This window comes from Gracilinanus agilis, chromosome 4 (assembly GCF_016433145.1).
Source record: "Gracilinanus agilis isolate LMUSP501 chromosome 4, AgileGrace, whole genome shotgun sequence".
Taxonomy (NCBI): domain Eukaryota; kingdom Metazoa; phylum Chordata; class Mammalia; order Didelphimorphia; family Didelphidae; genus Gracilinanus; species Gracilinanus agilis.
In genome coordinates this window covers 272,334,348-272,344,493 of record NC_058133.1, presented here as the reverse complement: position 1 = coordinate 272,344,493, position 10,146 = coordinate 272,334,348, and positions in this window count along the sequence as shown.

Here is a 10,146-nt window from a genome sequence, read left to right as displayed (position 1 = left end):
ACCATGATTCCAAGCCCTTATGATGAAACATACTATCAACTTCCTGAAAGAGAAATAAAGGATTCAAAATGCAGAATGAGAGATATTTTTGGTTATGGCCATCGTGGGAATTTCTTTTGCTTGACTGGCTATATTACAAGAGTTTTATCTCTCTCTTTCTATCTTTGTTTCTGTCTGTTTCTATCACTTTCTTTTTAATTGAGGAAGAGCAGGAGAAATAATAAATTTTTGTTAATGGGGAAAAAAGATGAAAAGAATCAAAATAACTGTAGAATATATAAAATACTTAGAAGTATACTTAGAGAAAATTAATTCTTATTCATTGAAAAAAGTAAATGAAAAGAAAATAAGGAGAACTCTCTTACACCACCACCTTCAGACCCTGAATATGTTTCCCAAGATCCCACCCTAATTCTGGGGAACCAAACTTCCTTCCTCACGTGTTAACATGCCATGTGTGTAGTACCCCTTACCACCCACCTCTTCTCACCTTTCCTTTCCTACCTCCCCTGCTCATCTTATCTCTACTGTCCTGTTATTCTCTTTGCCTTCTTACCCCTCTCATATGAAAGCCATAGAAGCAGTAGCAGCAACAGAAGAGAAAACTTTGGGGCCATCTTGCTTCTTTCCATTAGCAGAGGTTCAAGGGACACAGGAAACCTCCAAGTATGGCTGGAAGAATTGAAAAGTGCAGTTGAGAACTTCTTGCTCTCTAGGCTCTTTCTGAATCTCAGAAACAAAATATGAACTTATCTCCTAATTGGGGAAGAAGGTGGGGGAATAAGCAGAAGTGCTGAGCTCATATCAGAAGGGAGGGGTTGGAACACTCATTATTATTATTTTTTCAATTCCAAACTTTACAAAACTGAATAAAACAAATTTCCATATATAAAGAAAATTTGCATCCTCTTAAGACCAGAGCCAAGGGGGCAGCTGGGTGGCTCAGTGGATTGAGAGCTAGGCCCAGAGATGGGAGGTCCTGGGTTCAAATCTAGCCTCAGATACTTCCTAGCTGTGTGACCCTGGACAAATCAATTGACTCCCATTGCCTAGCCCTTACCATTCCTCTTGGAACCAATACATAGTATTGATTCCAAGACAGAAGATGAGAGTTATTTAAAAAAAAAAAAAAAAGACCAGAGCCAAACTGTACAGCTTGCTGGAAGGAACTCTAATCATTGTAAAGTCTGGGCTGACCCAGGAGAACCTGGACCAAGATCTTCTAGATGGGTTTAAAAAAAAAATTACTCTTGTCTTCTGTCTTAGAGCCAATACTATATATTGGTTTCAAGGCAGATCAGTAAGGACTAAGCTACAAGGCTTAAGTGACCTCAAGGGTCGCACAGATAGGAAGTATCTAAGACCAGATTTTAACCCTAGACCTGCCATCTCTAGGCCTAGCTTTCAATTTTTAGATGGTTTTGTTAGCCTAGCAGGAATTGAAGAAGAAAGGGCCTTTTAAGCCAACACAATGAATTATCTAAGAAAGCATAAAAGGTTTTACATATGTATATGCATATGTATATGTGTATGTTTAATATTTTATTTTTCCTCAGTTACATGCAAAAATAATTTTATTCTTCATTTTAAAAAATTGAGCCAATTCTCCTCCTTCCTCCTTATCTTCCCTCCTCCCACCTTGAGACAGCAAGCAATCTGGTATAGATTTTACACTTGTAGTAAAGTAAAATATTTTTCCATATTAGTCATTTTGTGAATATAATATTTTATATTTAATAAAATATATTTCATTCTATATTCAGACCCCATCAGTTCTTTCTCTGAAGGTAGATGGCATTTTCATCATGAGGCCTTGGGTCTTAGATCACTGTATTGCTAAGAATAGCTAAATCATTCACAATTGTTCATCATATAATATTGCCGTTGCTGTGTACAATGTTCTTCTGGTTCTGCTCACTTCATTTTGCATCAGTTTATGTAGGTCTTTCCAAGTTTTTCTGAAATCATCCTTTTCATAATTTCTTATGGTATAATAACATTTTATAGCACAGTATTCCATTATAATCATAAACCACAACTTGTTCAGCCATTCCCAATTGATGGACATACCCTCAGTTTCCAAATCTTTGCCACTGCAAAAAGAGCTGCTATCAATATTTTTGTGCACATGGGTCCTTTCCCCCATCTTTGATCTCTTTAGGATAGATATTTAGTAGTGATATTGCTATATCCAAAGGAGATTTTTAAAGAGGGAGAAAAGACCTATTTGTAAAGAATTGCAAAGAATTGGCAACTGAAGGGATATCTATCAATTGGGGAATGGCTAAACAAGTTGTGTTAAATGGTCATACTAGAACACTATCATGTGAAATGATCAACAGGATGGGTTCAAAAAAATCTGGAAAGACTTATATGAACTGATTCAAAGTGAAGTGAGAACCACCAGAACACTGTATATAGTAACAGCAGTATAAACTCTGATCAACTGTAAGGGACTCAGTTCCAAAGGATTCGTGTGAAAATGCTATCCACAGCTAAAGAAGGAACTGTTGAAGTCTGATTGCAGATCAAAGCATGACATTTTCCACTTTATTTCTTTCATCAATTTTTTCTTATATATGAGATAATATATGTCTTCTTTCATGGCATGAGGAATATAGAAACGCATATTGCCTGTCAGCACTGGTATAACTTTATCGGATTATTTATCACTTCAGGGAGAGGGGTTGGGAGGGAGAGAGAGGATATGAATTGCAAAATGTTAGATAGCAATCAGCAAAAAATTGTTTCTACATGTAATTGAAAAAAAAATTAAAAAAAGAAGAAAACAATCTCTTTTGGATACAGTCTTAATAGTGGTCTTGCTGGATCAAAGGATATGGGTAGTTTTAAAGCCCTTTTGATATAGTCCCAAATTGCTCTCCAGAATGGTTGGATCAGTTCACAACTCCACTAACAGTTCATTAGTGTCCAAATTTTCCCATATCTTTCCAACATCTTTTTGAAATAGCCTTGCCCTGTTTTAGCCAAGCAGGATGGTTGACAACAATGGAATAGAGAATAGGTTGGAATCCTAAGCATAATGGAATTATGGAAATCTCTATTGTCCTTAAGCTCTTGAATCTCCAGTTATATGCTAACCAAGGATTTCTAGTCAAGATGGTGGCCTGAATGAGAAACAAACTCTTCAGCTCCCACACACCTACTAGAGCAAAACCCTGAAGATAACAGATAATAGACCAAATAATGATTAAGAAATCCAGTAGGTAACTCAATAACTGACTTCCACCAGAGAATTACACAAGAGCTGCCCAAAGGGTGATAAGAAAAGTGATCTGCCAGAAAGATAGAGCCAGTGTAAGCTAGTTTCCCAGTGCAACCAGAAATGGCTCAAACATGTGTAGCCTGTAGGACTTTTTGTCCAGAGGCAGCAAGAATAGAGGGCTCCCTTCAGAAAAGGAGTCAGAATAGCAAGAAAGGTATGGGTGGAGGAACCTTGAAAGTTCAAAGATGAGGGACAATAGGCAGCCACCAATGACTAATTCAGGGCTTCAGTTCTAAAATAATCTCTCCCTTCCCCAGGCCAAGGGGCTCTGAAATTCTCTGTAAGGTATAAAACAGGGCCTTGTAGACCTAAGTACTTAAAAAAACCCAACTACTTACCTTCTGCCTTAGAATCCATATTGTGTATTGATTCTGGGACAGAAGAGCAGTGAAGGCTATGCAATGGGGATTAAGTGACTTGCCAGGGTCACACAGCTAGGAAATGTCTCAGGTCAGATTTGAATGCAGGACCTCCTGTCTCTAGGCCTGGCTCTCAATCCACTGAGCCACCCAGATGCCCCTAGATCTAGTACTCAACTTCAAAGGTTGGGGAAGGGAGATGAGGGCCTAACAATGTAAGGTAAAGGGCAGTTCAGCAAGCTCATTGACTCCGGGTGAGATCAAACAGGGCTTGAAAGCAGAGCAGAGGTTGAGCCTGGCCTTGGCACAAAGTCCCTATTTACCACCTAAAGCTAGAGTGAAATTTATGCAAATTTAGAGATCTCCCAGAAGTGAGTAACCGCATGAAATGCAAGCAGAGACAAAAACAGGAACATGTTTATGGATTTAACTCACCAGTTAATGGATTATACAGTTTATTGCCAGTGGTTGAAGAATCCAGGCTTTTGTAGTTGGGTTGAAGAATGCATTTTGCTAAGAATGTAACATGTTTCATTTTGTTTTCCATTCCTATGGGCAGTTTTGAATCACTGTGAACATGGAGTCAGGAGGGAATTGAGTGTGAACTATTCCTATGATTCTTTCTAGCTGTGTTTCCATGGACAAGTCACCTAACTTTTCTGAATTTCATTTTTTTCCTCATCTATAAAACGAAGGTTATTTTTTCTAATATTAATAGTATCTGTTTTTCAGTTGTTATGAAGCCTAAATGAAATGATGGAGATAAAGTATTTATAGACCTCAGAATGCTATAAAATGGTGTGTAATTGGTTTAAATCTTGTGCCTTTGAACTGCATTTCCCTGGAGCCCACTGACTTCCTGTCATTAAGTGCCAATGTAGACAGGGGTTAAATTGGGTGGTTTTCCATGGCTAGCTCTCTTTCCTTCCTATGGAGGCTTGCAGCTGGAAATGTGGGCTGTTTGAATAGGTAGATTAGCCATGACACGTGGTTTTATTTTTATTGTATAATTTTATTGTATAAAGGTATAATTATTACCTTTTTATTCCTTTACTCCTAGTGATTATTAATAAATCTTATAAAAACATAATATTTAAAGTTATTATTATATATTCATTTTAATCTTTACAATGGTCAGCTTAGAAATTATTATTGTTGTTATTTTCATTAGTGTAGGCTCAGTAAATTCTGATCTTCCACTAATATTACTTTCAGAATTATAGCTACAGGTGAGAGAAAGAGAAGTTGATTTTGGGGAATATAAAGATGGGATGGGGAAACTGGACATAAAGTATACTGTCGGGTCAATAAGTTTTATGGCGCTTTAGATTGAAAGATATTTTCTTTCACTTTTTTCTTTTTCTTGCTTTTAATTTTTTCCCCCACAACATGGCTAATGTGGAAATATGTTTTGCCTGACTTTGTATGTATAATGGATTTTGTACTTCTTGCCTTCTCAATGGATGGAGGAGAAGGTGAAGGGAAGGAATGCTCAGAACTGAAAATAAATTTTGTTTGAAGACTTTAGAGTTTTTTATCTAGTAAAACACAGTTCCAACAGAAAAGGGTCAAGACTAAATTTTTAAGTAGGAAATGGAAAAGACACAAATAGACATAATCATTCTAATGTTTTCTTATATTCAATTTACACACTATAATTTCTAATACTTGCAAGGCAATTTTAGAGTTATCATAAATAAATTTGACATGTTATTGTCTCCTGCTTTGATAATTTAATAAGAAAGACATTCTAACTAGTCCAGTTAATTTGGTGCATTCATGCAGACAATTAAGTGATTCTAAACAATCCTTGACTGAGATGGGAAGAACAAAATGCTGGGGGTGAACAAATCAAGCAGTGATGCCTCCAAGACTTAGTCTAATCAATTGTCATCTAAGTGATACTAAAATTGTTAATTTGACCTATAGAGTTCAAGGGTTTCTAATACAATTCATGCATTTTGCTGGTACTGTGTTAAATAACAAAATCACTGAACTTGCTATATATGATGTATATTTTCCCATATACTACTGTAAAAGGGGAGCAGCTAGTAGGTTCAGTGGATTGAGAGCCAGGAGTAGAAATGGGAGATCCTGGATTCAAATTTGGCCTCAGACACTTCTTAACTTTGTGACCCTGGGCAAGTCACTTAACTCTCATTGCCTAGCCCTTACTTCTTTTTTTTTTTTCCTAGAAAGAAGGTTTTTATTAATATTCTTTTAACAGACTAAAAAGCAAATGCAACAAGCCTCCTTCCAATGCTCTTTATACAGAATTAGGTACCACCATTTTGTGTTACTGTTAGGTACAATTAGAATCAATTGCCATCTCATCCTGAGTTCAGGTAATACAGTGCACGCTGAACTTAACTCTTCCAAGATATAAGGCATGAGCACATGATCACAAGTAGTAAATACAACACAAATAAAGAATCCAAAAGTCAGATAAAAAATTCATACAAACACATCTACAGATAATAAATATGATCCAGTTTCCCAAAGGACATGTCATGTACACATAACTGCATCATGTTACCAGTCTACTGTACACAGCAAGAACTTAGTTATTTCAAATTCTATTTTGTGTGTATTTATATACTTACCTCTTTTTTTGCCTTACAACCAAATACATAGTATTAATGCTAAGAGAGAAGGTAAGGGTTTAAAAAAAAGTTCATCCAAACAAAGTCAAAACAATCTATTATATAAGAAAAATTTGTCTGCCAATATCATGTTATTTTATCTGTGTAATTATTATCTTCAACCTTCCTCCTTATACAAAAACATACAATACATCCAAGTAACATTGTATATCTTCAATTTTATCAATGAAGCTTTGAATTTGTGACCAAAAAAACCAAAAAAAATTAAAAAAGGAAATCAAGTGATATAATGATTCCACAAAGCCAAACAATTGTATCTTAGTAGGACAGTACGGACACACCTCATTTTATTGAACTTCACTTTATTGTATTTTGTAGTTACTGAGGTTTTTAAAAATATATTTATTTAATTTTAAACTCTTACCTCCCATCTTGGAATTAGTATTTTGTATTTGTTGGTTCCAAGGCAAAAGAGTGGTAAGAGCTAGGCAATCAAGGTAGGGTAGAAGTTAAATGACTTGCTTACACAGGTAGGAAGTGTCTGAGGTCAGATTTGAACCCAGGACCTCCTGTCTGACTTCTTATTAATTTATTTTTATAAATTGAAGGTTTTGGGCAACCTTGAACAAATCTGTTGGTACAATTTTTCCAACAGCATGTGCTCATATCACGTCTCTATGTCACATTGGGGTAATTCTTGAAATATTTCCAAATGTTTTTATTATCATATCTGCTATAATGATCAGTGATTAGTGATCTTTAGTGTTACTATTTGTGGGAAGCCAATAAGAGAAACAGTCTCAAATAGATAAAAATCTGAGGCTCCTCTTTTGACTCCTTTTCTGATCCACACCTTTCCTTAATGAAAAACTTTAAGATCCTAGCAAGCCAACAGTCAAGAGGTTAATATTCTCTCCTTTGGTCAGAAATACAACTGTTTTTGTTTCAAAAGTAGTTCAGATGGGAGGTCATTAATTCCTCCAGGAGGGGCATTTCGCCCAGAGAAAATATTCCCTGTCACAGCTTTCTGATAAGGACCCAGCCGAAGTTCGACCTTAGCCTTGTTCTATTTGGAAGCTATTGAGAATCTTTATGTTTTGATATGACCTAATTGGTGTTTCTGTGCAAATGCGAAGTTTGGGGGGGTTCTTTTGTGAATCTTGAAGTATATATAATAAACTCCATGTGCTGCAAGAGACACAGCAACAGCAGCAGCAGGAGCTTATAGAAAGACGTGTCCGCTTCTTTCTTATCAACTAAACCATCGTTATCATTATTAAATTATCTGGAGGTGATAAAAAAGATCTCGAGAACTATTGTAATGATTTTGGGGCACCATATGAAAAAGGGAACTTTACTGATAAATGCTGTGTGTGTTCATCAGCTGGCCATACCCCCATCTTGCTCATCTCTCTCCCTCTTCTCAGGTGCCCCTATTCCCTGAGACACAACAATATTGTAGAATATGACATGAACTTAGATGATAAAGCAGCAGCAAGGCTGGAGAGGACTGACTCCAATTTTGAAGCTTTACTATGGGTAAAATGCTATCAAACAGCACCACGTGCTGTAGTGCACTTTTTCATGAAAGGAAGAATCAGCTAATGGTGCAAATTTCATTCTTGTCTTATTTTGCAAAATTTGCCACAGCCCTGCCCAACTTCAGCCCCCACCACCCTGATCAGTCATCGGCTAGCTACAATCTAATGCCAACAGATTATGACTTGTTGAAGGCTCAGATTATGATTAATGCATTTTTTTAGCAATAAAGTAGTTTAAAGTAAGGTATGCACATTTCTAAAGACATTATACTACTGCACACTTAATAGACTATAGTATAGAGTAAACATAACTTTTATATGTACTTGGAAACCAAAAAATTCATGTAACTTGCTTTATTGCCACATTCACTTTATTGCTGTGTTCTGGAACCAAGCCTGCAATGTCTCTGAGGTATTCCTGTATTGTTCAATGACTCAAAACATTCACATTTTGCTTGGTAGATTTCCCCCCCCCAGACTGTTCCATATTAAACTGAGCAGAATGGTAGAATGTTGCATGATTCAAAAAAGAAATAATACTCCAATGACTTTGTTCCACAGAAAAATGTACTATTACACCAAAGTATGAAAAATTTCAAAATACAACTGTTAATGTTTTAAACAAACCAGTTGATCTAGATGCTTTCCTTCATTTAACCCACATTCAGGCCCCCATCTGAAGAAACTAGTTCCAATTTCTTCAGTGTTCTCCACCTGTCCTTTAACATCCCATTTGCTTGATTGCAGAATGCATAATTTGGGAGAATTTTCTGCCAATGTTCCTCTCCATATTTTTTCACCCTGACTCTAGTTTCTTGTTTTCATCCAAACTTCAAATCTGATTACAGATGTTGAACCCATAAGAGATTGCAATTTTGCATTCTGTTTGCAACTTCTTTCTGTGCATGAATTTCTCAATTCTCACTATCTCAATTCTCACTATAGCAATGCAATTCTATTACATTTTTCTAATCACTCCACCAGAAAGCTGAGCTGGGCACCACAGCACAGACTCGACACTTTCAAACTGTATCATTGGAGTAGACTTTTGAAAATGACTGAATGATATAATCAGTTCACTAACCCATTCATTGCCGTGCTTTCTCCAACTTTTTTCTTTTTCTAAAATATCCCCCAGCTTCCTCCTCCCCATTCCCCTCTTAGCTAAAAACACCACCTCATATTTCACTGAAAAAAATTGAAGCCATTTACCAAGAGCTTCCTTTTCTTCTGTATTCCTTACGCATATATTGGTTCCAAGGCAGAAGAGTGGTAACAGCAAGGGCAATAGGGGTCAAGTGACTTGCCCAGGGTCACACAGCTAGGAAGTATCTGAGGCCAGATTCGAACCCAGGACCTCCTGTCTCTGGGCCTGACTCTCAATCCACTGAGCCCCTCTATCATCCCTACTCTCTTTGATCTTTAGTTATTCTCTATTGGTTGCTTCCCATAAGTATGTCTTATAAGCAGGCTTTCCTATCCTCTAAAACCTTCACAATCTGTCCATCTCTCTAGCTAATATCTTCCCCCACCCTGCTTTTTTTGACTAAACTCCCTGAGCAGATTATTAACAAGAGATAATTTCACTTTCTTTCCACTTTCTTCTTAACTCTTAGTAGTCTCTCTTCCTACCTCATCATTCAACTGAAACTGGTCTCTCCAAAGAGTTTCTATCAATCTCTTAATTAGCAAATCTACGTTTGACCACCCTCTTCTCCTGTATGCTCTTCTCTCTTGTTCAGTTGTGTCAGACTCTTTGTGACCTCATTTGGGGTTTTCTTGGCAAAGATTCACCATTTCCTTCTCCAGCTCATTTTGCAAGTGAGGCAAACCAGGTGAAGTGACTTGCCCAGGGTCATATGGTTAGTAAGTATTTGAGGTCAGATTTGAACTCAGGAAATGAAGTATTCCTGACTCCAGGTCCAGTACTCTATCCATCACTGCCCCTAACTGTTCTTTTTTCTTTAGGTTTTCGTAATACTGCTCTCTCCTATACATCGACTGGTTCTTTTCAGTCTTCTTTACTCCATCTTCATCCCACTAACACCCACTAACAGCAGAGGTCCCCTGAGCCTCGATATTGGGCCTTCTTCTCTCTATATTCTATTTGGTTGTCTTATCAACTTCTATGGTTTTTATTATCATCTCTATGCAAATAACTCTCAGATCTAATTGCCCAGACCTAACTTCTAACCTGCCCTCTAGGCTCAAATCTGTAAGTACTTCTTAGACATCTTGAACTGGGTGCCCGGTAGACATCTGAAATGTATCCTGTCCAAAATTGAACTCATTCCTCTTCCCCTCCCCCACACAAATTCTCCCTTTTTCCTAACTTATCTGTAACTGCTAAGGACACC